General features: G+C 58.3%; 37 non-coding genes across 37 annotated transcripts; all 37 read left to right on the forward strand.

Annotated features, from left to right (window-relative positions):
- The first annotated feature begins 81 nt into the window (after nucleotides 1–81).
- On the forward strand, nucleotides 82–200 carry LOC133672079 (5S ribosomal RNA). Its single transcript, XR_009834680.1, has one exon. It is a non-coding gene; the product is annotated as a 5S ribosomal RNA (ribosomal RNA).
- Nucleotides 201–674: 474 nt separating this feature from the next.
- On the forward strand, nucleotides 675–793 carry LOC133672082 (5S ribosomal RNA). Its single transcript, XR_009834682.1, has one exon. It is a non-coding gene; the product is annotated as a 5S ribosomal RNA (ribosomal RNA).
- Nucleotides 794–1,267: 474 nt separating this feature from the next.
- Nucleotides 1,268–1,386, forward strand: LOC133671898 (5S ribosomal RNA). The gene has a single exon (XR_009834507.1). It is a non-coding gene; the product is annotated as a 5S ribosomal RNA (ribosomal RNA).
- A 474-nt stretch (nucleotides 1,387–1,860) lies between these two features.
- Nucleotides 1,861–1,979, forward strand: LOC133671974 (5S ribosomal RNA). The gene has a single exon (XR_009834579.1). It is a non-coding gene; the product is annotated as a 5S ribosomal RNA (ribosomal RNA).
- A 474-nt stretch (nucleotides 1,980–2,453) lies between these two features.
- On the forward strand, nucleotides 2,454–2,572 carry LOC133671899 (5S ribosomal RNA). The gene has a single exon (XR_009834508.1). It is a non-coding gene; the product is annotated as a 5S ribosomal RNA (ribosomal RNA).
- Nucleotides 2,573–3,046: 474 nt separating this feature from the next.
- LOC133671900 (5S ribosomal RNA) lies at nucleotides 3,047–3,165 on the forward strand. Its single transcript, XR_009834509.1, has one exon. It is a non-coding gene; the product is annotated as a 5S ribosomal RNA (ribosomal RNA).
- Nucleotides 3,166–3,639: 474 nt separating this feature from the next.
- Nucleotides 3,640–3,758, forward strand: LOC133671901 (5S ribosomal RNA). Its single transcript, XR_009834510.1, has one exon. It is a non-coding gene; the product is annotated as a 5S ribosomal RNA (ribosomal RNA).
- Nucleotides 3,759–4,232: 474 nt separating this feature from the next.
- On the forward strand, nucleotides 4,233–4,351 carry LOC133671955 (5S ribosomal RNA). The gene has a single exon (XR_009834560.1). It is a non-coding gene; the product is annotated as a 5S ribosomal RNA (ribosomal RNA).
- Nucleotides 4,352–4,825: 474 nt separating this feature from the next.
- LOC133671902 (5S ribosomal RNA) lies at nucleotides 4,826–4,944 on the forward strand. Its single transcript, XR_009834511.1, has one exon. It is a non-coding gene; the product is annotated as a 5S ribosomal RNA (ribosomal RNA).
- A 474-nt stretch (nucleotides 4,945–5,418) lies between these two features.
- LOC133671787 (5S ribosomal RNA) lies at nucleotides 5,419–5,537 on the forward strand. The gene has a single exon (XR_009834400.1). It is a non-coding gene; the product is annotated as a 5S ribosomal RNA (ribosomal RNA).
- A 474-nt stretch (nucleotides 5,538–6,011) lies between these two features.
- LOC133671956 (5S ribosomal RNA) lies at nucleotides 6,012–6,130 on the forward strand. Its single transcript, XR_009834561.1, has one exon. It is a non-coding gene; the product is annotated as a 5S ribosomal RNA (ribosomal RNA).
- Nucleotides 6,131–6,604: 474 nt separating this feature from the next.
- LOC133671903 (5S ribosomal RNA) lies at nucleotides 6,605–6,723 on the forward strand. Its single transcript, XR_009834512.1, has one exon. It is a non-coding gene; the product is annotated as a 5S ribosomal RNA (ribosomal RNA).
- A 474-nt stretch (nucleotides 6,724–7,197) lies between these two features.
- LOC133671788 (5S ribosomal RNA) lies at nucleotides 7,198–7,316 on the forward strand. Its single transcript, XR_009834401.1, has one exon. It is a non-coding gene; the product is annotated as a 5S ribosomal RNA (ribosomal RNA).
- A 474-nt stretch (nucleotides 7,317–7,790) lies between these two features.
- Nucleotides 7,791–7,909, forward strand: LOC133671957 (5S ribosomal RNA). Its single transcript, XR_009834562.1, has one exon. It is a non-coding gene; the product is annotated as a 5S ribosomal RNA (ribosomal RNA).
- Nucleotides 7,910–8,383: 474 nt separating this feature from the next.
- Nucleotides 8,384–8,502, forward strand: LOC133671905 (5S ribosomal RNA). Its single transcript, XR_009834514.1, has one exon. It is a non-coding gene; the product is annotated as a 5S ribosomal RNA (ribosomal RNA).
- Nucleotides 8,503–8,976: 474 nt separating this feature from the next.
- On the forward strand, nucleotides 8,977–9,095 carry LOC133671906 (5S ribosomal RNA). The gene has a single exon (XR_009834515.1). It is a non-coding gene; the product is annotated as a 5S ribosomal RNA (ribosomal RNA).
- Nucleotides 9,096–9,569: 474 nt separating this feature from the next.
- Nucleotides 9,570–9,688, forward strand: LOC133671959 (5S ribosomal RNA). Its single transcript, XR_009834564.1, has one exon. It is a non-coding gene; the product is annotated as a 5S ribosomal RNA (ribosomal RNA).
- A 474-nt stretch (nucleotides 9,689–10,162) lies between these two features.
- LOC133671907 (5S ribosomal RNA) lies at nucleotides 10,163–10,281 on the forward strand. Its single transcript, XR_009834516.1, has one exon. It is a non-coding gene; the product is annotated as a 5S ribosomal RNA (ribosomal RNA).
- Nucleotides 10,282–10,755: 474 nt separating this feature from the next.
- Nucleotides 10,756–10,874, forward strand: LOC133671960 (5S ribosomal RNA). The gene has a single exon (XR_009834565.1). It is a non-coding gene; the product is annotated as a 5S ribosomal RNA (ribosomal RNA).
- Nucleotides 10,875–11,349: 475 nt separating this feature from the next.
- On the forward strand, nucleotides 11,350–11,468 carry LOC133671790 (5S ribosomal RNA). The gene has a single exon (XR_009834403.1). It is a non-coding gene; the product is annotated as a 5S ribosomal RNA (ribosomal RNA).
- A 475-nt stretch (nucleotides 11,469–11,943) lies between these two features.
- LOC133671961 (5S ribosomal RNA) lies at nucleotides 11,944–12,062 on the forward strand. Its single transcript, XR_009834566.1, has one exon. It is a non-coding gene; the product is annotated as a 5S ribosomal RNA (ribosomal RNA).
- A 474-nt stretch (nucleotides 12,063–12,536) lies between these two features.
- On the forward strand, nucleotides 12,537–12,655 carry LOC133672028 (5S ribosomal RNA). The gene has a single exon (XR_009834630.1). It is a non-coding gene; the product is annotated as a 5S ribosomal RNA (ribosomal RNA).
- Nucleotides 12,656–13,130: 475 nt separating this feature from the next.
- Nucleotides 13,131–13,249, forward strand: LOC133671962 (5S ribosomal RNA). Its single transcript, XR_009834567.1, has one exon. It is a non-coding gene; the product is annotated as a 5S ribosomal RNA (ribosomal RNA).
- Nucleotides 13,250–13,724: 475 nt separating this feature from the next.
- On the forward strand, nucleotides 13,725–13,843 carry LOC133671934 (5S ribosomal RNA). Its single transcript, XR_009834540.1, has one exon. It is a non-coding gene; the product is annotated as a 5S ribosomal RNA (ribosomal RNA).
- A 474-nt stretch (nucleotides 13,844–14,317) lies between these two features.
- On the forward strand, nucleotides 14,318–14,436 carry LOC133672113 (5S ribosomal RNA). Its single transcript, XR_009834714.1, has one exon. It is a non-coding gene; the product is annotated as a 5S ribosomal RNA (ribosomal RNA).
- Nucleotides 14,437–14,910: 474 nt separating this feature from the next.
- On the forward strand, nucleotides 14,911–15,029 carry LOC133671908 (5S ribosomal RNA). Its single transcript, XR_009834517.1, has one exon. It is a non-coding gene; the product is annotated as a 5S ribosomal RNA (ribosomal RNA).
- Nucleotides 15,030–15,503: 474 nt separating this feature from the next.
- LOC133672021 (5S ribosomal RNA) lies at nucleotides 15,504–15,622 on the forward strand. Its single transcript, XR_009834623.1, has one exon. It is a non-coding gene; the product is annotated as a 5S ribosomal RNA (ribosomal RNA).
- A 475-nt stretch (nucleotides 15,623–16,097) lies between these two features.
- Nucleotides 16,098–16,216, forward strand: LOC133671909 (5S ribosomal RNA). The gene has a single exon (XR_009834518.1). It is a non-coding gene; the product is annotated as a 5S ribosomal RNA (ribosomal RNA).
- A 474-nt stretch (nucleotides 16,217–16,690) lies between these two features.
- On the forward strand, nucleotides 16,691–16,809 carry LOC133672145 (5S ribosomal RNA). The gene has a single exon (XR_009834745.1). It is a non-coding gene; the product is annotated as a 5S ribosomal RNA (ribosomal RNA).
- Nucleotides 16,810–17,283: 474 nt separating this feature from the next.
- Nucleotides 17,284–17,402, forward strand: LOC133672112 (5S ribosomal RNA). Its single transcript, XR_009834713.1, has one exon. It is a non-coding gene; the product is annotated as a 5S ribosomal RNA (ribosomal RNA).
- Nucleotides 17,403–17,877: 475 nt separating this feature from the next.
- Nucleotides 17,878–17,996, forward strand: LOC133671791 (5S ribosomal RNA). The gene has a single exon (XR_009834404.1). It is a non-coding gene; the product is annotated as a 5S ribosomal RNA (ribosomal RNA).
- Nucleotides 17,997–18,469: 473 nt separating this feature from the next.
- LOC133672039 (5S ribosomal RNA) lies at nucleotides 18,470–18,588 on the forward strand. The gene has a single exon (XR_009834641.1). It is a non-coding gene; the product is annotated as a 5S ribosomal RNA (ribosomal RNA).
- Nucleotides 18,589–19,063: 475 nt separating this feature from the next.
- Nucleotides 19,064–19,182, forward strand: LOC133671828 (5S ribosomal RNA). The gene has a single exon (XR_009834439.1). It is a non-coding gene; the product is annotated as a 5S ribosomal RNA (ribosomal RNA).
- A 472-nt stretch (nucleotides 19,183–19,654) lies between these two features.
- On the forward strand, nucleotides 19,655–19,773 carry LOC133672130 (5S ribosomal RNA). Its single transcript, XR_009834730.1, has one exon. It is a non-coding gene; the product is annotated as a 5S ribosomal RNA (ribosomal RNA).
- Nucleotides 19,774–20,247: 474 nt separating this feature from the next.
- On the forward strand, nucleotides 20,248–20,366 carry LOC133672060 (5S ribosomal RNA). The gene has a single exon (XR_009834661.1). It is a non-coding gene; the product is annotated as a 5S ribosomal RNA (ribosomal RNA).
- A 474-nt stretch (nucleotides 20,367–20,840) lies between these two features.
- LOC133672064 (5S ribosomal RNA) lies at nucleotides 20,841–20,959 on the forward strand. Its single transcript, XR_009834665.1, has one exon. It is a non-coding gene; the product is annotated as a 5S ribosomal RNA (ribosomal RNA).
- A 474-nt stretch (nucleotides 20,960–21,433) lies between these two features.
- LOC133672061 (5S ribosomal RNA) lies at nucleotides 21,434–21,552 on the forward strand. The gene has a single exon (XR_009834662.1). It is a non-coding gene; the product is annotated as a 5S ribosomal RNA (ribosomal RNA).
- The last annotated feature ends 185 nt before the right edge of the window (nucleotides 21,553–21,737 follow it).

Here is a 21,737-nt window from a genome sequence, read left to right on the forward strand (position 1 = left end):
TCGACGCGTCCCATCGCTCTGTCATCCTCCTCGCGGGGCTCCTTCGAAGCGGTTATAGGAAGTGCCCGTTCATGGACTCACGGGTGCGATCATACCAGCACTAATGCACCGGATCCCATCAGAACTCCGCAGTTAAACGTGCTTGGGAGAGAGTAGTACTAGGCTGGGTGACCTCCTGGGAAGTCCTCGTGTTGCACCCCATCTTTTTGCTAGTTCCCCGACCCTTCTTTTTTTGGTCTCCTGCTTCCCTTCCCGTTATTTCCTCACCTTTCCTTTCCCGCACGTCGTCCCGTGCCCCCCGGGAGGAGGGGCGCGGTGAGTCGCCCGAGAGGAGAAAAGGAAAGGGTAGAAGAGTGAAAGGCCCCTGGGTCCGGGGCGATGACGTCATGATCTAAAGAACCGGCGGTCTGCGTAGCGATTCCATTGCTACTATAAGGGAATCGGATTGCGGAAGCTCCTGTAAAAATCTGGGCGCGATCCGACGGTTGGATCGCGAGTTATGGCCCTTTTGAGCCGGTGTTCCTCCGCGGTTCGGACCGGCCTGCTTCGGGGTCCCGGTCAGGCTTCCCAAAACCGGCGATTGTCGGACCGCCTCGACGCGTCCCATCGCTCTGCCATCCTCCTCGCGCGGCTCCTTCGAAGCGGTTATAGGAAGTGCCCGTACATGGACTCACGGGTGCGATCATACCAGCACTAATGCACCGGATCCCATCAGAACTCCGCAGTTAAACGTGCTTGGGAGAGAGTAGTACTAGGCTGGGTGACCTCCTGGGAAGTCCTCGTGTTGCACCCCATCTTTTTGCTAGTTCCCCGACCCTTCTTTTTTTGGTCTCCTGCTTCCCTTCCCGTTATTTCCTCACCTTTCCTTTCCCGCACGTCGTCCCGTGCCCCCCGGGAGGAGGGGCGCGGTGAGTCGCCCGAGATGAGAAACAGACAGGGCAGAAGAGTGAAAGGCCCGTGGCTCCGGGGCGATGACGTCATGATTTAAAGATCCGGCGGTCTGCGTAGCGATTCCATTGCTACTATAAGGGAATCGGACTTCGGAAGCTCCTGTAAAAATCTGGGCGCGATCCGACGGTTGGATCGCGAGTCATGGCCCTTTTGAGCCGGTGTTCCTCCGCGGTTCGGACCGGCCTGCTTCGGGGTCCCGGTCAGGCTTCCCAAAACCGGCGATTGTCGGACCGCCTCGACGCGTCCCATCGCTCTGTCATCCTCCTCGCGTGGCTCCTTCGAAGCGGTTATAGGAAGTGCCCGTTCATGGACTCACGGGTGCGATCATACCAGCACTAATGCACCGGATCCCATCAGAACTCCGCAGTTAAACGTGCTTGGGCGAGAGTAGTACTAGGCTGGGTGACCTCCTGGGAAGTCCTCGTGTTGCACCCCATCTTTTTGCTAGTTCCCCGACCCTTCTTTTTTTGGTCTCCTGCTCCCCTTCCCGTTATTTCCTCACCTTTCCTTTCCCGCACATCGTCCCGTGCCCCCCGGGAGGAGGGGCGCGGTGAGTCGCCCGAGATGAGAAACAGACAGGGCAGAAGAGTGAAAGGCCCGTGGCTCCGGGGCGATGACGTCATGATTTAAAGATCCGGCGGTCTGCGTAGCGATTCCATTGCTACTATAAGGGAATCGGACTTCGGAAGCTCCTGTAAAAATCTGGGCGCGATCCGACGGTTGGATCGCGAGTCATGGCCCTTTTGAGCCGGTGTTCCTCCGCGGTTCGGACCGGCCTGCTTCGGGGTCCCGGTCAGGCTTCCCAAAACCGGCGATTGTCGGACCGCCTCGACGCGTCCCATCGCTCTGCCATCCTCCTCGCGCGGCTCCTTCGAAGCGGTTATAGGAAGTGCCCGTTCATGGACTCACGGGTGCGATCATACCAGCACTAATGCACCGGATCCCATCAGAACTCCGCAGTTAAACGTGCTTGGGCGAGAGTAGTACTAGGCTGGGTAACCTCCTGGGAAGTCCTCGTGTTGCACCCCATCTTTTTGCTAGTTCCCCGACCCTTCTTTTTTTGGTCTCCTGCTCCCCTTCCCGTTATTTCCTCACCTTTCCTTTCCCGCACGTCGTCCCGTGCCCCCCGGGAGGAGGGGCGCGGTGAGTCGCCCGAGATGAGAAAAAGACAGGGCAGAAGAGTGAAAGGCCCGTGGCTCCGGGGCGATGACGTCATGATTTAAAGATCCGGCGGTCTGCGTAGCGATTCCATTGCTACTATAAGGGAATCGGACTTCGGAAGCTCCTGTAAAAATCTGGGCGCGATCCGACGGTTGGATCGCGAGTCATGGCCCTTTTGAGCCGGTGTTCCTCCGCGGTTCGGACCGGCCTGCTTCGGGGTCCCGGTCAGGCTTCCCAAAACCGGCGATTGTCGGACCGCCTCGACGCGTCCCATCGCTCTGTCATCCTCCTCGCGTGGCTCCTTCGAAGCGGTTATAGGAAGTGCCCGTTCATGGACTCACGGGTGCGATCATACCAGCACTAATGCACCGGATCCCATCAGAACTCCGCAGTTAAACGTGCTTGGGCGAGAGTAGTACTAGGCTGGGTGACCTCCTGGGAAGTCCTCGTGTTGCACCCCATCTTTTTGCTAGTTCCCCGACCCTTCTTTTTTTGGTCTCCTGCTCCCCTTCCCGTTATTTCCTCACCTTTCCTTTCCCGCACGTCGTCCCGTGCCCCCCGGGAGGAGGGGCGCGGTGAGTCGCCCGAGATGAGAAACAGACAGGGCAGAAGAGTGAAAGGCCCGTGGCTCCGGGGCGATGACGTCATGATTTAAAGATCCGGCGGTCTGCGTAGCGATTCCATTGCTACTATAAGGGAATCGGACTTCGGAAGCTCCTGTAAAAATCTGGGCGCGATCCGACGGTTGGATCGCGAGTCATGGCCCTTTTGAGCCGGTGTTCCTCCGCGGTTCGGACCGGCCTGCTTCGGGGTCCCGGTCAGGCTTCCCAAAACCGGCGATTGTCGGACCGCCTCGACGCGTCCCATCGCTCTGCCATCCTCCTCGCGCGGCTCCTTCGAAGCGGTTATAGGAAGTGCCCGTTCATGGACTCACGGGTGCGATCATACCAGCACTAATGCACCGGATCCCATCAGAACTCCGCAGTTAAACGTGCTTGGGCGAGAGTAGTACTAGGCTGGGTGACCTCCTGGGAAGTCCTCGTGTTGCACCCCATCTTTTTGCTAGTTCCCCGACCCTTCTTTTTTTGGTCTCCTGCTCCCCTTCCCGTTATTTCCTCACCTTTCCTTTCCCGCACGTCGTCCCGTGCCCCCCGGGAGGAGGGGCGCGGTGAGTCGCCCGAGATGAGAAAGAGACAGGGCAGAAGAGTGAAAGGCCCGTGGCTCCGGGGCGATGACGTCATGATTTAAAGATCCGGCGGTCTGCGTAGCGATTCCATTGCTACTATAAGGGAATCGGACTTCGGAAGCTCCTGTAAAAATCTGGGCGCGATCCGACGGTTGGATCGCGAGTCATGGCCCTTTTGAGCCGGTGTTCCTCCGCGGTTCGGACCGGCCTGCTTCGGGGTCCCGGTCAGGCTTCCCAAAACCGGCGATTGTCGGACCGCCTCGACGCGTCCCATCGCTCTGCCATCCTCCTCGCGCGGCTCCTTCGAAGCGGTTATAGGAAGTGCCCGTTCATGGACTCACGGGTGCGATCATACCAGCACTAATGCACCGGATCCCATCAGAACTCCGCAGTTAAACGTGCTTGGGCGAGAGTAGTACTAGGCTGGGTGACCTCCTGGGAAGTCCTCGTGTTGCACCCCATCTTTTTGCTAGTTCCCCGACCCTTCTTTTTTTGGTCTCCTGCTCCCCTTCCCGTTATTTCCTCACCTTTCCTTTCCCGCACGTCGTCCCGTGCCCCCCGGGAGGAGGGGCGCGGTGAGTCGCCCGAGATGAGAAACAGACAGGGCAGAAGAGTGAAAGGCCCGTGGCTCCGGGGCGATGACGTCATGATTTAAAGATCCGGCGGTCTGCGTAGCGATTCCATTGCTACTATAAGGGAATCGGACTTCGGAAGCTCCTGTAAAAATCTGGGCGCGATCCGACGGTTGGAACGCGAGTTATGGCCCTTTTGAGCCGGTGTTCCTGCGCGGTTCGGACCGGCCTGCTTCGGGGTCCCGGTCAGGCTTCCCAAAACCGGCGATTGTCGGACCGCCTCGACGCGTCCCATCGCTCTGTCATCCTCCTCGCGGGGCTCCTTCGAAGCGGTTATAGGAAGTGCCCGTTCATGGACTCACGGGTGCGATCATACCAGCACTAATGCACCGGATCCCATCAGAACTTCGCAGTTAAACGTGCTTGGGCGAGAGTAGTACTAGGATGGGTGACCTCCTGGGAAGTCCTCGTGTTGCACCCCATCTTTTTGCTAGTTCCCCGACCCTTCTTTTTTTGATCTCCTGCTCCACTTCCCGTTATTTCCTCACCTTTTCTTTCCTGGATGGTGTCCCGTGCCCCCCGAGAGGTGGGGCGCGGTGAGTCGCCCGAGAGGAGAAAAGGAAAGGGTAGAAGAGTGAAAGGCCCCTGGGTCCGGGGCGATGACGTCATGATCTAAAGAACCGGCGGTCTGCGTAGCGATTCCATTGCTACTATAAGGGAATCGGATTGCGGAAGCTCCTGTAAAAATCTGGGCGCGATCCGACGGTTGGATCGCGAGTTATGGCCCTTTTGAACCGGTGTTCCTCCGCGGTTCGGACCGGCCTGCTTCGGGGTCCCGGTCAGGCTTCCCAAAACCGGCGATTGTCGGACCGCCTCGACGCGTCCCATCGCTCTGCCATCCTCCTCGCGCGGCTCCTTCGAAGCGGTTATAGGAAGTGCCCGTTCATGGACTCACGGGTGCGATCATACCAGCACTAATGCACCGGATCCCATCAGAACTCCGCAGTTAAACGTGCTTGGGCGAGAGTAGTACTAGGCTGGGTGACCTCCTGGGAAGTCCTCGTGTTGCACCCCATCTTTTTGCTAGTTCCCCGACCCTTCTTTTTTTGGTCTCCTGCTCCCCTTCCCGTTATTTCCTCACCTTTCCTTTCCCGCACGTCGTCCCGTGCCCCCCGGGAGGAGGGGCGCGGTGAGTCGCCCGAGATGAGAAAGAGACAGGGCAGAAGAGTGAAAGGCCCGTGGCTCCGGGGCGATGACGTCATGATTTAAAGATCCGGCGGTCTGCGTAGCGATTCCATTGCTACTATAAGGGAATCGGACTTCGGAAGCTCCTGTAAAAATCTGGGCGCGATCCGACGGTTGGATCGCGAGTCATGGCCCTTTTGAGCCGGTGTTCCTCCGCGGTTCGGACCGGCCTGCTTCGGGGTCCCGGTCAGGCTTCCCAAAACCGGCGATTGTCGGACCGCCTCGACGCGTCCCATCGCTCTGCCATCCTCCTCGCACGGCTCCTTCGAAGCGGTTATAGGAAGTGCCCGTTCATGGACTCACGGGTGCGATCATACCAGCACTAATGCACCGGATCCCATCAGAACTCCGCAGTTAAACGTGCTTGGGCGAGAGTAGTACTAGGATGGGTGACCTCCTGGGAAGTCCTCGTGTTGCACCCCATCTTTTTGCTAGTTCCCCGACCCTTCTTTTTTTGGTCTCCTGCTCCCCTTCCCGTTATTTCCTCACCTTTCCTTTCCCGCACGTCGTCCCGTGCCCCCCGGGAGGAGGGGCGCGGTGAGTCGCCCGAGATGAGAAAAAGACAGGGCAGAAGAGTGAAAGGCCCGTGGCTCCGGGGCGATGACGTCATGATTTAAAGATCCGGCGGTCTGCGTAGCGATTCCATTGCTACTATAAGGGAATCGGACTTCGGAAGCTCCTGTAAAAATCTGGGCGCGATCCGACGGTTGGAACGCGAGTTATGGCCCTTTTGAGCAGGTGTTCCTGCGCGGTTCGGACCGGCCTGCTTCGGGGTCCCGGTCAGGCTTCCCAAAACCGGCGATTGTCGGACCGCCTCGACGCGTCCCATCGCTCTGTCATCCTCCTCGCGTGGCTCCTTCGAAGCGGTTATAGGAAGTGCCCGTTCATGGACTCACGGGTGCGATCATACCAGCACTAATGCACCGGATCCCATCAGAACTTCGCAGTTAAACGTGCTTGGGCGAGAGTAGTACTAGGATGGGTGACCTCCTGGGAAGTCCTCGTGTTGCACCCCATCTTTTTGCTAGTTCCCCGACCCTTCTTTTTTTGATCTCCTGCTCCCCTTCCCGTTATTTCCTCACCTTTTCTTTCCTCGATGGTGTCCCGTGCCCCCCGAGAGGTGGGGCGCGGTCAGTCGCCCGAGAGGAGAAAAGGAAAGGGTAGAAGAGTGAAAGGCCCCTGGGTCCGGGGCGATGACGTCATGATCTAAAGAACCGGCGGTCTGCGTAGCGATTCCATTGCTACTATAAGGGAATCGGATTGCGGAAGCTCCTGTAAAAATCTGGGCGCGATCCGACGGTTGGATCGCGAGTTATGGCCCTTTTGAGCCGGTGTTCCTCCGCGGTTCGGACCGGCCTGCTTCGGGGTCCCGGTCAGGCTTCCCAAAACCGGCGATTGTCGGACCGCCTCGACGCGTCCCATCGCTCTGCCATCCTCCTCGCGCGGCTCCTTCGAAGCGGTTATAGGAAGTGCCCGTTCATGGACTCACGGGTGCGATCATACCAGCACTAATGCACCGGATCCCATCAGAACTCCGCAGTTAAACGTGCTTGGGCGAGAGTAGTACTAGGCTGGGTGACCTCCTGGGAAGTCCTCGTGTTGCACCCCATCTTTTTGCTAGTTCCCTGACCCTTCTTTTTTTGGTCTCCTGCTCCCCTTCCCGTTATTTCCTCACCTTTCCTTTCCCGCACGTCGTCCCGTGCCCCCCGGGAGGAGGGGCGCGGTGAGTCGCCCGAGATGAGAAAGAGACAGGGCAGAAGAGTGAAAGGCCCGTGGCTCCGGGGCGATGACGTCATGATTTAAAGATCCGGCGGTCTGCGTAGCGATTCCATTGCTACTATAAGGGAATCGGACTTCGGAAGCTCCTGTAAAAATCTGGGCGCGATCCGACGGTTGGATCGCGAGTCACGGCCCTTTTGAGCCGGTGTTCCTCCGCGGTTCGGACCGTCCTGCTTCGGGGTCCCGGTCAGGCTTCCCAAAACCGGCGATTGTCGGACCGCCTCGACGCGTCCCATCGCTCTGCCATCCTCCTCGCGCGGCTCCTTCGAAGCGGTTATAGGAAGTGCCCGTTCATGGACTCACGGGTGCGATCATACCAGCACTAATGCACCGGATCCCATCAGAACTCCGCAGTTAAACGTGCTTGGGCGAGAGTAGTACTAGGATGGGTGACCTCCTGGGAAGTCCTCGTGTTGCACCCCATCTTTTTGCTAGTTCCCCGACCCTTCTTTTTTTGGTCTCCTGCTCCCCTTCCCGTTATTTCCTCACCTTTCCTTTCCCGCACGTCGTCCCGTGCCCCCCGGGAGGAGGGGCGCGGTGAGTCGCCCGAGATGAGAAAAAGACAGGGCAGAAGAGTGAAAGGCCCGTGGCTCCGGGGCGATGACGTCATGATTTAAAGATCTGGCGGTCTGCGTAGCGATTCCATTGCTACTATAAGGGAATCGGACTTCGGAAGCTCCTGTAAAAATCTGGGCGCGATCCGACGGTTGGAACGCGAGTTATGGCCCTTTTGAGCCGGTGTTCCTGCGCGGTTCGGACCGGCCTGCTTCGGGGTCCCGGTCAGGCTTCCCAAAACCGGCGATTGTCGGACCGCCTCGACGCGTCCCATCGCTCTGTCATCCTCCTCGCGTGGCTCCTTCGAAGCGGTTATAGGAAGTGCCCGTTCATGGACTCACGGGTGCGATCATACCAGCACTAATGCACCGGATCCCATCAGAACTTCGCAGTTAAACGTGCTTGGGCGAGAGTAGTACTAGGATGGGTGACCTCCTGGGAAGTCCTCGTGTTGCACCCCATCTTTTTGCTAGTTCCCCGACCCTTCTTTTTTTGATCTCCTGCTCCCCTTCCCGTTATTTCCTCACCTTTTCTTTCCTGGATGGTGTCCCGTGCCCCCCGAGAGGTGGGGCGCGGTGAGTCGCCCGAGAGGAGAAAAGGAAAGGGTAGAAGAGTGAAAGGCCCCTGGGTCCGGGGCGATGACGTCATGATCTAAAGAACCGGCGGTCTGCGTAGCGATTCCATTGCTACTATAAGGGAATCGGATTGCGGAAGCTCCTGTAAAAATCTGGGCGCGATCCGACGGTTGGATCGCGAGTTATGGCCCTTTTGAGCCGGTGTTCCTCCGCGGTTCGGACCGGCCTGCTTCGGGGTCCCGGTCAGGCTTCCCAAAACCGGCGATTGTCGGACCGCCTCGACGCGTCCCATCGCTCTGCCATCCTCCTCGCGCGGCTCCTTCGAAGCGGTTATAGGAAGTGCCCGTTCATGGACTCACGGGTGCGATCATACCAGCACTAATGCACCGGATCCCATCAGAACTCCGCAGTTAAACGTGCTTGGGCGAGAGTAGTACTAGGCTGGGTGACCTCCTGGGAAGTCCTCGTGTTGCACCCCATCTTTTTGCTAGTTCCCCGACCCTTCTTTTTTTGGTCTCCTGCTCCCCTTCCCGTTATTTCCTCACCTTTCCTTTCCCGCACGTCGTCCCGTGCCCCCCGGGAGGAGGGGTGCGGTGAGTCGCCCGAGATGAGAAAGAGACAGGGCAGAAGAGTGAAAGGCCCGTGGCTCCGGGGCGATGACGTCATGATTTAAAGATCCGGCGATCTGCGTAGCGATTCCATTGCTACTATAAGGGAATCGGACTTCGGAAGCTCCTGTAAAAATCTGGGCGCGATCCGACGGTGGGATCGCGAGTCATGGCCCTTTTGAGCCGGTGTTCCTCCGCGGTTCGGACCGGCCTGCTTCGGGGTCCCGGTCAGGCTTCCCAAAACCGGCGATTGTCGGACCGCCTCGACGCGTCCCATCGCTCTGACATCCTCCTCGCGCGGCTCCTTCGAAGCGGTTATAGGAAGTGCCCGTTCATGGACTCACGGGTGCGATCATACCAGCACTAATGCACCGGATCCCATCAGAACTCCGCAGTTAAACGTGCTTGGGCGAGAGTAGTACTAGGCTGGGTGACCTCCTGGGAAGTCCTCGTGTTGCACCCCATCTTTTTGCTAGTTCCCCGACCCTTCTTTTTTTGGTCTCCTGCTCCCCTTCCCGTTATTTCCTCACCTTTCCTTTCCCGCACGTCGTCCCGTGCCCCCCGGGAGGAGGGGCGCGGTGAGTCGCCCGAGATGAGAAAAAGACAGGGCAGAAGAGTGAAAGGCCCGTGGCTCCGGGGCGATGACGTCATGATTTAAAGATCCGGCGGTCTGCGTAGCGATTCCATTGCTACTATAAGGGAATCGGACTTCGGAAGCTCCTGTAAAAATCTGGGCGCGATCCGACGGTTGGAACGCGAGTTATGGCCCTTTTGAGCCGGTGTTCCTGCGCGGTTCGGACCGGCCTGCTTCGGGGTCTCGGTCAGGCTTCCCAAAACCGGCGATTGTCGGACCGCCTCGACGCGTCCCATCGCTCTGTCATCCTCCTCGCGTGGCTCCTTCGAAGCGGTTATAGGAAGTGCCCGTTCATGGACTCACGGGTGCGATCATACCAGCACTAATGCACCGGATCCCATCAGAACTTCGCAGTTAAACGTGCTTGGGCGAGAGTAGTACTAGGATGGGTGACCTCCTGGGAAGTCCTCGTGTTGCACCCCATCTTTTTGCTAGTTCCCCGACCCTTCTTTTTTTGATCTCCTGCTCCCCTTCCCGTTATTTCCTCACCTTTTCTTTCCTGGATGGTGTCCCGTGCCCCCCGAGAGGTGGGGCGCGGTGAGTCGCCCGAGAGGAGAAAAGGAAAGGGTAGAAGAGTGAAAGGCCCCTGGGTCCGGGGCGATGACGTCATGATCTAAAGAACCGGAGGTCTGCGTAGCGATTCCATTGCTACTATAAGGGAATCGGATTGCGGAAGCTCCTGTAAAAATCTGGGCGCAATCCGACGGTTGGATCGCGAGTTATGGCCCTTTTGAGCCGGTGTTCCTCCGCGGTTCGGACCGGCCTGCTTCGGGGTCCCGGTCAGGCTTCCCAAAACCGGCGATTGTCGGACCGCCTCGACGCGTCCCATCGCTCTGCCATCCTCCTCGCGCGGCTCCTTCGAAGCGGTTATAGGAAGTGCCCGTTCATGGACTCACGGGTGCGATCATACCAGCACTAATGCACCGGATCCCATCAGAACTCCGCAGTTAAACGTGCTTGGGCGAGAGTAGTACTAGGCTGGGTGACCTCCTGGGAAGTCCTCGTGTTGCACCCCATCTTTTTGCTAGTTCCCCGACCCTTCTTTTTTTGGTCTCCTGCTCCCCTTCCCGTTATTTCCTCACCTTTCCTTTCCCGCACGTCGTCCCGTGCCCCCCGGGAGGAGGGGCGCGGTGAGTCGCCCGAGATGAGAAAAAGACAGGGCAGAAGAGTGAAAGGCCCGTGGCTCCGGGGCGATGACGTCATGATTTAAAGATCCGGCGGTCTGCATAGCGATTCCATTGCAACTATAAGGGAATCGGACTTCGGAAGCTCCTGTAAAAATCTGGGCGCGATCCGACGGTTGGATCGCGAGTTATGGCCCTTTTGAGCCGGTGTTCCTCCGCGGTTCGGACCGGCCTGCTTCGGGGTCCCGGTCAGGCTTCCCAAAACCGGCGATTGTCGGACCGCCTCGATGCGTCCCATCGCTCTGCCATCCTTCTCGCGTGGCTCCTTCGAAGCGGTTATAGGAAGTGCCCGTTCATGGACTCACGGGTGCGATCATACCAGCACTAATGCACCGGATCCCATCAGAACTTCGCAGTTAAACGTGCTTGGGCGAGAGTAGTACTAGGATGGGTGACCTCCTGGGAAGTCCTCGTGTTGCACCCCATCTTTTTGCTAGTTCCCCGACCCTTCTTTTTTTGATCTCCTGCTCCCCTTCCCGTTATTTCCTCACCTTTTCTTTCCTGGATGGTGTCCCGTGCCCCCCGAGAGGTGGGGCGCGGTGAGTCGCCCGAGAGGAGAAAAGGAAAGGGTAGAAGAGTGAAAGGCCCCTGGGTCCGGGGCGAAGACGTCATGATCTAAAGAACCGGCGGTCTGCATATCGATTCCATTGCTACTATAAGGGAATCGGACTGCGGAAGCTCCTGTAAAAATCTGGGCGCGATCCGACGGTTGGATCGCGAATTATGGCCCTTTTGAGCCGGTGTTCCTCTGCGGTTCGGACCGGCCTGCTTCGGGGTCCCGGTCAGGCTTCCCAAAACCGGCGATTGTCGGACCGCCTCGACGCGTCCCATCGCTCTGCCATCCTCCTCGCGCGGCTCCTTCGAAGCGGTTATAGGAAGTGCCCGTTCATAGGCCTCACGGGTGCGATCATACCAGCACTAATGCACCGGATCCCATCAGAACTCCGCAGTTAAACGTGCTTGGGCGAGAGTAGTACTAGGATGGGTGACCTCCTGGGAAGTCCTCGTGTTGCACCCCATCTTTTTCCTAGTTCCCCGATCCTTCTTTTTTTGATCTCCTGCTCCCCTTCCCGTTATTTCCTCACCTTTTCTTTCCTGGATGGTGTCCCGTGCCCCCCGAGAGGTGGGGCGCGGTGAGTCGCCCGAGAGGAGAAAAGGAAAGGGTAGAAGAGTGAAAGGCCCCTGGGTCCGGGGCGATGACGTCATGATCTAAAGAACCGGCGGTCTGCGTAGCGATTCCATTGCTACTATAAGGGAATCGGACTGCGGAAGCTCCTGTAAAAATCTGGGCGCGATCCGACGATTGGATCGCGAGTTATGGCCCTTTTGAGCCGGTGTTCCTCCGCGGTTCGGACCGGCCTGCTTCGGGGTCCCGGTCAGGCTTCCCAAACCCGGCGATTGTCGGACCGCCTCGACGCGTCCCATCGCTCTGCCATCCTCCTCGCGCGGCTCCTTCGAAGCGGTTATAGGAAGTGCCCGTTCATAGGCCTCACGGGTGCGATCATACCAGCACTAATGCACCGGATCCCATCAGAACTTCGCAGTTAAACGTGCTTGGGCGAGAGTAGTACTAGGATGGGTGACCTCCTGGGAAGTCCTCGTGTTGCACCCCATCTTTTTGCTAGTTCCCCGACCCTTCTTTTTTTGATCTCCTGCTCCCCTTCCCGTTATTTCCTCACCTTTTCTTTCCTGGATGGTGTCCCGTGCCCCCCGAGAGGTGGGGCGCGGTGAGTCTCCCGAGAGGAGAAAAGGAAAGGGTAGAAGAGTGAAAGGCCCCTGGGTCCGGGGCGATGACGTCATGATCTAAAGAACCGGCGGTCTGCGTAGCGATTCCATTGCTACTATAAGGGAATCGGACTGCGGAAGCTCCTGTAAAAATCTGGGCGCGATCCGACGGTTGGATCGCGAGTTATGGCCCTTTTGAGCCGGTGTTCCTCCGCGGTTCGGACCGGCCTGCTTCGGGGTCCCGGTCAGGCTTCCCAAAACCGGCGATTGTCGGACCGCCTCGACGCGTCCCATCGCTCTGCCATCCTCCTCGCGCGGCTCCTTCGAAGCGGTTATAGGAAGTGCCCGTTCATGGACTCACGGGTGCGATCATACCAGCACTAATGCACTGGATCCCATCAGAACTTCGCAGTTAAACGTGCTTGGGCGAGAGTAGTACTAGGATGGGTGACCTCCTGGGAAGTCCTCGTGTTGCACCCCATCTTTTTCCTAGTTCCCCGATCCTTCTTTTTTTGATCTCCTGCTCCCCTTCCCGTTATTTCCTCACCTTTTCTTTCCTGGATGGTGTCCCGTGCCCCCCGAGAGGTGGGGCGCGGTGAGTCGCCCGAGAGGAGAAAAGGAAAGGGTAGAAGAGTGAAAGGCCCCTGGGTCCGGGGCGATGACGTCATGATCTAAAGAACCGGCGGTCTGCGTAGCGATTCCATTGCTACTATAAGGGAATCGGACTGCGGAAGCTCCTGTAAAAATCTGGGCGCGATCCGACGATTGGATCGCGAGTTATGGCCCTTTTGAGCCGGTGTTCCTCCGCGGTTCGGACCGGCCTGCTTCGGGGTCCCGGTCAGGCTTCCCAAACCCGGCGATTGTCGGACCGCCTCGACGCGTCCCATCGCTCTGCCATCCTCCTCGCGCGGCTCCTTCGAAGCGGTTATAGGAAGTGCCCGTTCATAGGCCTCACGGGTGCGATCATACCAGCACTAATGCACCGGATCCCATCAGAACTTCGCAGTTAAACGTGCTTGGGCGAGAGTAGTACTAGGATGGGTGACCTCCTGGGAAGTCCTCGTGTTGCACCCCATCTTTTTGCTAGTTCCCCGACCCTTCTTTTTTTGATCTCCTGCTCCCCTTCCCGTTATTTCCTCACCTTTTCTTTCCTGGATGGTGTCCCGTGCCCCCCGAGAGGTGGGGCGCGGTGAGTCTCCCGAGAGGAGAAAAGGAAAGGGTAGAAGAGTGAAAGGCCCCTGGGTCCGGGGCGATGACGTCATGATCTAAAGAACCGGCGGTCTGCGTAGCGATTCCATTGCTACTATAAGGGAATCGGACTGCGGAATCTCCTGTAAAAATCTGGGCGCGATCCGACGGTTGGATCGCGAGTTATGGCCCTTTTGAGCCGGTGTTCCTCCGCGGTTCGGACCGGCCTGCTTCGGGGTCCCGGTCAGGCTTCCCAAAACCGGCGATTGTCGGACCGCCTCGACGCGTCCCATCGCTCTGCCATCCTCCTCGCGCGGCTCCTTCGAAGCGGTTATAGGAAGTGCCCGTTCATAGGCCTCACGGGTGCGATCATACCAGCACTAATGCACCGAATCCCATCAGAACTTCGCAGTTAAACGTGCTTGGGCGAGAGTAGTACTAGGATGGGTGACCTCCTGGGAAGTCCTCGTGTTGCACCCCATCTTTTTGCTAGTTCCCCGACCCTTCTTTTTTTGATCTCCTGCTCCCCTTCCCGTTATTTCCTCACCTTTTCTTTCCTGGATGGTGTCCCGTGCCCCCCAAGAGGTGGGGCGCGGTGAGTCTCCCGAGAGGAGAAAAGGAAAGGGTAGAAGAGTGAAAGGCCCCTGGGTCCGGGGCGATGACGTCATGATCTAAAGAACCGGCGGTCTGCGTAGCGATTCCATTGCTACTATAAGGGAATCGGACTGCGGAAGCTCCTGTAAAAATCTGGGCGCGATCCGACGGTTGGATCGCGAGTTATGGCCCTTTTGAGCCGGTGTTCCTCTGCGGTTCGGACCGGCCTGCTTCGGGGTCCCGGTCAGGCTTCCCAAAACCGGCGATTGTCGGACCGCCTCGACGCGTCCCATCGCTCTGCCGTCCTCCTCGCGCGGCTCCTTCGAAGCGGTTATAGGAAGTGCCCGTTCATGGACTCACGGGTACGATCATACCAGCACTAATGCACCGGATCCCATCAGAACTCCGCAGTTAAACGTGCTGGGGCGAGAGTAGTACTAGGCTGGGTGACCTCCTGGGAAGTCCTCGTGTTGCACCCTATCTTTTTGCTAGTTCCCCGACCCTTCTTTTTTTGATCTCCTGCTCCCCTTCCCGTTATTTCCTCACCTTTTCTTCCCTGGATGGTGTCCCGTGCCCCCCGAGAGGTGGGGCGCGGTGAGTCGCCCGAGAGGAGAAAAGGAAAGGGTAGAAGAGTGAAAGGCCCCTGGGTCCGGGGCGATGACGTCATGATCTAAAGAACCGGCGGTCTGCGTAGCGATTCCATTACTACTATAAGGGAATCGGACTGCGGAAGCTCCTGTAAAAATCTGGGCGCGATTCGACGGTTGGATCGCGAGTTATGGCCCTTTTGAGCCGGTGTTCCTCCGCGGTTCGGACCGGCCTGCTTCGGGGTCCCGGTCAGGCTTCCCAAAACCGGCGATTGTCGGACCGCCTCGACGCGTCCCATCGCTCTGCCATCCTCCTCGCGCGGCTCCTTCGAAGCGGTTATAGGAAGTGCCCGTTCATGGACTCACGGGTGCGATCATACCAGCACTAATGCACCGGATCCCATCAGAACTCCGCAGTTAAACGTGCTTGGGCGAGAGTAGTACTAGGCTGGGTGACCTCCTGGGAAGTCCTCGTGTTGCACCCCATCTTTTTGCTAGTTCCCCGACCCTTCTTTTTTTGGTCTCCTGCTCCCCTTCCCGTTATTTCCTCACCTTTCCTTTCCCGCACGTCGTCCCGTGCCCCCCGGGAGGAGGGGCGCGGTGAGTCGCCCAAGATGAGAAAAAGACAGGGCAGAAGAGTGAAAGGCCCGTGGCTCCGGGGCGATGACGTCATGATTTAAAGATCCGGCGGTCTGCGTAGCGATTCTATTGCTACTATAAGGGAATCGGACTTCGGAAGCTCCTGTAAAAATCTGGGCGCGATCCGACGGTTGGAACGCGAGTGATGGCCCTTTTGAGCCGGTGTTCCTGCGCGGTTCGGACCGGCCTGCTTCGGGGTCCCGGTAATGCTTCCCAAAACCGGCGATTGGCGGACCGCCTCGACGCGTCCCATCGCTCTGCCATCCTCCTCGCGCGGCTCCTTCGAAGCGGTTATAGGAAGTGCCCGTTCATGGACTCCCGGGTGCGATCATACCAGCACTAATGCACCGGATCCCTTCAGAACTCCGCAGTTAAACGTGCTTGGGCGAGAGTAGTACTAGGCTGGGTGACCTCCTGGGAAATCCTCGTGTTGCACCCCATCTTTTTGCTAGTTCCCCGACCGTTCTTTTTTTGGTCTCCTGCTCCCCTTCCCGTTATTTCCTCACCTTTCCTTTCCCGCACGTCGTCCCGTGCCCCCCGGGAGGAGGGGCGCGGTGAGTCGCCCGAGATGAGAAAGAGACAGGGCAGAAGAGTGAAAGGCCCCTGGGTCCGGGGCGATGACGTCATGATCTAAAGAACCGGCGGTCTGCGTAGCGATTCCATTGCTACTATAAGGGAATCGGATTGCGGAAGCTCCTGTAAAAATCTGGGCGCGATCCGACGGTTGGATCGCGAGTTATGGCCCTTTTGAGCCGGTGTTCCTCCGCGGTTCGGACCGGCCTGCTTCGGGGTCCCGGTCAGGCTTCCCAAAACCGGCGATTGTCGGACCGCCTCGACGCGTCCCATCGCTCTGCCATCCTCCTCGCGCGGCTCCTTCGAAGCGGTTATAGGAAGTGCCCGTTCATAGGCCTCACGGGTGCGATCATACCAGCACTAATGCACCGGATCCCATCAGAACTCCGCAGTTAAACGTGCTTGGGCGAGAGTAGTACTAGGCTGGGTGACCTCCTGGGAAGTCCTCGTGTTGCACCCCATCTTTTTGCTAGTTCCCCGACCCTTCTTTTTTTGGTCTCCTGCTCCCCTTCCCGTTATTTCCTCACCTTTCCTTTCCCGCACGTCGTACCGTGCCCCCCGGGAGGAGGGGCGCGGTGAGTCGCCCGAGATGAGAAAAAGACAGGGCAGAAGAGTGAAAGGCCCGTGGCTCCGGGGCGATGACGTCATGATCTAAAGAACCGGCGGTCTGCGTAGCGATTCCATTGCTACTATAAGGGAATCGGACTTCGGAAGCTCCTGTAAAAATCTGGGCGCGATCCGACGGTTGGAACGCGAGTTATGGCCCTTTTGAGCCGGTGTTCCTGCGCGGTTCGGACCGGCCTGCTTCGGGGTCCCGGTAATGCTTCCCAAAACCGGCGATTGGCGGACCGCCTCGACGCGTCCCATCGCTCTGCCATCCTCCTCGCGCGGCTCCTTCGAAGCGGTTATAGGAAGTGCCCGTTCATGGACTCACGGGTACGATCATACCAGCACTAATGCACCGGATCCCATCACAACTCCGCAGTTAAACGTGCTTGGGCGAGAGTAGTACTAGGCTGGGTGACCTCCTGGGAAGTCCTCGTGTTGCACCCCATCTTTTTGCTAGTTCCCCGACCCTTCTTTTTTTGGTCTCCTGCTCCCCTTCCCGTTATTTCCTCACCTTTCCTTTCCCGCACGTCGTCCCGTGCCCCCCGGGAGGAGGGGCGCGGTGAGTCGCCCGAGATGAGAAAAAGACAGGGCAGAAGAGTGAAAGGCCCCTGGGTCCGGGGCGATGACGTCATGATCTAAAGAACCGGCGGTCTGCGTAGCGATTCCATTGCTACTATAAGGGAATCGGATTGCGGAAGCTCCTGTAAAAATCTGGGCGCGATCCGACGGTTGGATCGCGAGTTATGGCCCTTTTGAGCCGGTGTTCCTCCGCGGTTCGGACCGGCCTGCTTCGGGGTCCCGGTCAGGCTTCCCAAACCCGGCGATTGTCGGACCGCCTCGACGCGTCCCATCGCTCTGGCATCCTCCTCGCGTGGCTCCTTCGAAGCGGTTATAGGAAGTGCCCGTTCATGGACTCACAGGTGCGATCATACCAGCACTAATGCACCAGATCCCATCAGAACTTCGCAGTTAAACGTGCTTGGGCGAGAGTAGTACTAGGATGGGTGACCTCCTGGGAAGTCCTCGTGTTGCACCCCATCTTTTTGCTAGTTCCCCGACCCTTCTTTTTTTGATCTCCTGCTCCCCTTCCCGTTATTTCCTCACCTTTTCTTTCCTGGATGGTGTCCCGTGCCCCCCGAGAGGTGGGGCGCGGTGAGTCGCCCGAGATGAGAAAAAGACAGGGCAGAAGAGTGAAAGGCCAGTGGCTCCGGGGCGATGACGTCATGATTTAAAGATCCGGCGGTCTGCGTAGCGATTCCATTGCTACTATAAGGGAATCGGACTTCGGAAGCTCCTGTAAAAATCTGGGCGCGATCCGACGGTTGGATCGCGAGTTATGGCCCTTTTGAGCCGGTGTTCCTCCGCCTTTTCGGAGCGGCCCGCTTCGGGGTCCCGGTCAGGCTTCCCAAAACCGGCGATTGTCGGACCGCCTCGACGCGTCCCATCGCTCTGCCATCCTCCTCGCGCGGCTCCTTCGAAGCGGTTATAGGAAGTGCCCGTTCATGGACTCACGGGTGCGATCATACCAGCACTAATGCACCGGATCCCATCAGAACTCCGCAGTTAAACGTGCTTGGGCGAGAGTAGTACTAGGATGGGTGACCTCCTGGGAAGTCCTCGTGTTGCACCCCATCTTTTTGCTAGTTCCCCGACCCTTCTTTTTTTGATCTCCTGCTCCCCTTCCCGTTATTTCCTCACCTTTCCCTTCCCGCACGTCGTCCCGTGCCCCCAAAGAGGTGGGGCGCGGTGAGTCGCCCGAGAGGAGAAAGGGAAAGGGTAGAAGAGTGAAATGCCCCTGGGTACGGGGCGATGACGTCATGATCTAAAGAACCGGCGGTCTGCGTAGCGATTCCATTGCTACTATAAGGGAATCGAACTGCGGAAGCTCCTGTAAAAATCTGGGCTCGATCCGACGGTTGGATCGCGAGTTATGGCCCTTTTGAGTCGGTGTTCCTCCGCGGCTAGGACCGGCCCGCTTCGGGGTCCCGATCAGGCTTCCCAAAATCAGGGATTGTCGGACCGCCTCGACGTCTGCCATCGCTCTGCCATCCTCCTCGCGCGGCTCGTTCGAAGCGCTTATGTGAAGTGCGCGTTCAGGCCTCACGGGTGCGATCATACCAGCACTAATGCACCGGATCCCATCAGAACTCCGCAGTTAAACGTGCTTGGGCGAGAGTAGTACTAGGATCGGTGACCTCCTGGGAAGTCCTCGTGTTGCACCCCATCTTTTTGCTAGTTCCCCGACCCTTCTTTTTTTGATCTCCTGCTCCCCTTCCCGTTATTTCCTCACCTTTCCTTTCCTGGATGGTGTCCCGTGCCCCCCGAAAGGTGGGGCGCGGTGAGTCGCCCGAGATGAGAAAGAGACGGGGCAGAAGAGAGAAAGGCCCGTGGCTCCGGGGCGATGACGTCATGACCTAAAGAAACGGCGGTCTGCGTAGCGATTCCATTGCTACTATAAGGGAATCGGACTTCGGAAGCTCCTGTAAAAATCTGGGCGCGATCCGACGGTTGGATCGCGAGTTATGGCTCTTCTGAGCTGGTGTTCCTCCGCCTTTTCGGATCGGCCCGCTTCGGGGTCCTGGTCAGGCTTCCCAAAACCGGCGATTGTCGGACCGCCTCGACGCGTCCCATCGCTCTGACATCCTCCTCGCGCGGCTCCTTCGAAGCGGTTATAGGAAGTGCCCGTTCATGGACTCACGGGTGCGATCATACCAGCACTAATGCACCGGATCCCATCAGAACTCCGTAGTTAAACGTGCTTGGGCGAGAGTAGTACTAGGATGGGTGACCTCCTGGGAAGTCCTCGTGTTGCACCCCATCTTTTTGCTAGTTCCCCGACCCTCTTTTTTTGATCTCCTGCTCCCCTTCCCGTTATTTCCTCACCTTTCCTTTCCTGGATGGTGTCCCGTGCCCCCCGAGAGGTGGGGCGCGGTGAGTCGCCCGAGAGGAGAAAGGGAAAGGGTAGAAGAGTGAAAGGCCCCTGGTTCCGGGGCGATGACGTCATGATCTAAAGAACCGGCGGTCTGCGTAGCGATTCCATTGCTACTATAAGGGAATCGGACTGCGGAAGCTCCTGTAAAAATCTGGGCGCGATCCGACGGTTGGATCGCGAGTTATGGCCCTTCTGAGCCGGTGTTCCTCCGCGGTTCGGACCGGCCCGCTTCGGGGTCCCGGTCAGGCTTCCCAAAATCAGGGATTGTCGGACCGCCTCGACGCCTGCCATCGCTCTGCCTTCCTCCTCGCGCGGCTCGTTCGAAGCGCTTATGGGAAGTGCGCGTTCAGGCCTAACGGGTGCGTTTATACCAGCACTAATGCACCGGATCCCATCAGAACTCCGCAGTTAAACGTGCTTGGGCGAGAGTAGTACTAGGCTGGGTGACGTCCTGGGAAGTCCTCGTGTTGCACCCCATCTTTTTGCTAGTTCCCCGACCCTTCTTTTTTTGGTCTCCTGCTCCCCTTCCCGTTATTTCCTCACCTTTCCTTTCCCGCACGTCGTCCCGTGCCCCCCGGGAGGAGGGGCGCGGTGAGTCGCCCGAGATGAGAAAGAGACAGGGCAGAAGAGTGAAAGGCCCGTGGCTCCGGGGCGATGACGTCATGATCTAAAGACCCGGCGGTCTGCGTAGCGATTCCATGGCTACTATAAGGGAATCGGACTTCGGAAGCTCCTGTAAAAATCTGGGCGCGATCCGACGGTTGGAACGCGAGTTATGGCCCTTTTGAGCCGGTGTTCCTGCGCGGTTCGGACCGGCCTGCTTCGGGGTCCCGGTCATGCTTCCCAAAACCGGCGATTGTCGGACCGCCTCGACGCGTCCCATCGCTCTGCCCTCCTCCTCGCGCGGCTCCTTCGAAGCGGTTATAGGAAGTGCCCGTTCATGGACTCACGGGTACGATCATACCAGCACTAATGCACCGGATCCCATCAGAACTCCGCAGTTAAACGTGCTTGGGCGAGAGTAGTACTAGGCTGGGTGACCTCCTGGGAAGTCCTCGTGTTGCACCCCATCTTTTTGCTAGTTCCCCGACCCTTCTTTTTTTGGTCTCCTGCTCCCCTTCCCGTTATTTCCTCACCTTTCCTTTCCCGCACGTCGTCCCGTGCCCCCCGGGAGGAGGGGCGCGGTGAGTCGCCCGAGATGAGAAAAAGACAGGGCAGAAGAGTGAAAGGCCCGTGGCTCCGGGGCGATGACGTCATGATCTAAAGAACCGGCGGTCTGCGTAGCGATTCCATTGCTACTATAAGGGAATCGGACTTCGGAAGCTCCTGTAAAAATCTGGGCGCGATCCGACGGTTGGATCGCGAGTTATGGCCCTTTTGAGCCGGTGTTCCTGCGCGGCTCGGACCGGCCGGCTTCGGGGTCCCGGTCATGCTTCCCAAAACCGGCGATTGTCGGACCGCCTCGACGCGTCCCATCGCTCTGCCCTCCTCCTCGCGCGGCTCCTTCGAAGCGGTTATAGGAAGTGCCCGTTCATGGACTCACGGGTACAATCATACCAGCACTAATGCACCGGATCCCATCAGAACTCCGCAGTTAAACGTGCTTGGGCGAGAGTAGTACTAGGCTGGGTGACCTCCTGGGAAGTCCTCGTGTTGCACCCCATCTTTTTGCTAGTTCCCCGACCCTTCTTTTTTTGGTCTCCTGCTCCCCTTCCCGTTATTTCCTCACCTTTCCTTTCCCGCACGTCGTCCCGTGCCCCCCGGGAGGAGGGGCGCGGTGAGTCGCCCGAGATGAGAAAAAGACAGGGCAGAAGAGTGAAAGGCCCGTGGCTCCGGGGCGATGACGTCATGATTTAAAGATCCGGCGGTCTGCGTAGCGATTCCATTGCTACTATAAGGGAATCGGACTTCGGAAGCTCCTGTAAAAATCTGGGCGCGATCCGACGGTTGGAACGCGAGTTATGGCCCTTTTGAGCCGGTGTTCCTGCGCGGTTCGGACCGGCCTGCTTCGGGGTCCCGGTCATGCTTCCCAAAACCGGCGATTGTCGGACCGCCTCGACGCGTCCCATCGCTCTGCCCTCCTCCTCGCGCGGCTCCTTCGAAGCGGTTATAGGAAGTGCCCGTTCATGGACTCACGGGTACGATCATACCAGCACTAATGCACCGGATCCCATCAGAACTCCGCAGTTAAACGTGCTTGGGCGAGAGTAGTACTAGGCTGGGTGACCTCCTGGGAAGTCCTCGTGTTGCACCCCATCTTTTTGCTAGTTCCCCGACCCTTCTTTTTTTGGTCTCCTGCTCCCCTTCCCGTTATTTCCTCACCTTTCCTTTCCCGCACGTCGTCCCGTGCCCCCCGGGAGGAGGGGCGCGGTGAGTCGCCCGAGATGAGAAAAAGACAGGGCAGAAGAGTGAAAGGCCCGTGGCTCCGGGGCGATGACGT

The sequence above is a fragment of the Populus nigra genome, chromosome 13 (genome assembly GCF_951802175.1).
Source record: "Populus nigra chromosome 13, ddPopNigr1.1, whole genome shotgun sequence".
NCBI classification, from domain to species: domain Eukaryota; kingdom Viridiplantae; phylum Streptophyta; class Magnoliopsida; order Malpighiales; family Salicaceae; genus Populus; species Populus nigra.